This window comes from Gekko japonicus, unplaced genomic scaffold, assembly GCF_001447785.1.
Source record: "Gekko japonicus isolate JY-2015 unplaced genomic scaffold, Gekko_japonicus_V1.1 scaffold872, whole genome shotgun sequence".
In the NCBI taxonomy this organism is placed as follows: Eukaryota; Metazoa; Chordata; class Lepidosauria; order Squamata; family Gekkonidae; genus Gekko; species Gekko japonicus.
This window is the reverse complement of record NW_015171529.1, coordinates 644,948-645,570: the sequence shown is the minus strand read 5'-3', so window position 1 is coordinate 645,570 and position 623 is coordinate 644,948. Positions and strand designations below refer to the sequence as shown.

Here is a 623-nt window from a genome sequence, read left to right as displayed (position 1 = left end):
GTGGAGCCTGAGCAGTGGGTGTTGCCTTCTGACACACTTCCGGTGACGTCAGGGGGTGTGGCATATGCAAATGAGTTATGCTAATGAGTTATGCTAATGAGCTCCTGCACCTATTTTTCTACGAAATGACCCCTGCTTGGAGGATACTTCCACTCTGGGATGAGTGCTGGTGTGGTAGAGGAAATACCAAGTCTCTCAGGAAAAGTGAAGGAGGCAGATTCTCCTATCTGCATGGTCCTTTGTCTCATCTTCCCCTTGGCTGTCCAAGTACTTACTTACTTATTTATTTATTTATTTATTTATTTATTTATTTATTTATTAGATTTTTATCCCACCCGCCCACAATAAAAGATTAAAATATATTAAAACACACGTGCTTTACACAATACAGTACAATGTCATAAAATACAAAACATACCAAATCACAGTACAAAACAGAATAATGTGCTGGTGGCGGTAGCGTCCCGGTGACCACGGTAAGATGGTCCAAAGTATGGCCCCCATCAGTATCCAGCACAGCCGGCCACTTGTGTTGGCATAAAGAGCCTTAACAGTTCGGTTAGTATTAGTGTTGTCGATGTCGTTAGTGGCGGCTCCTGATCGAAAGGCTGGCGGGAGAGCCC

The 623-nt window shown here is 43.8% G+C and overlaps 1 protein-coding gene across 1 annotated transcript in view; it reads left to right on the top strand.

Annotated features, from left to right (window-relative positions):
- Positions 1-623, top strand: part of RFX1 (regulatory factor X1) — an 86,767-nt gene that overhangs the window by 69,286 nt on the left and 16,858 nt on the right. The gene's annotated exons all lie outside the window — the stretch shown is intronic.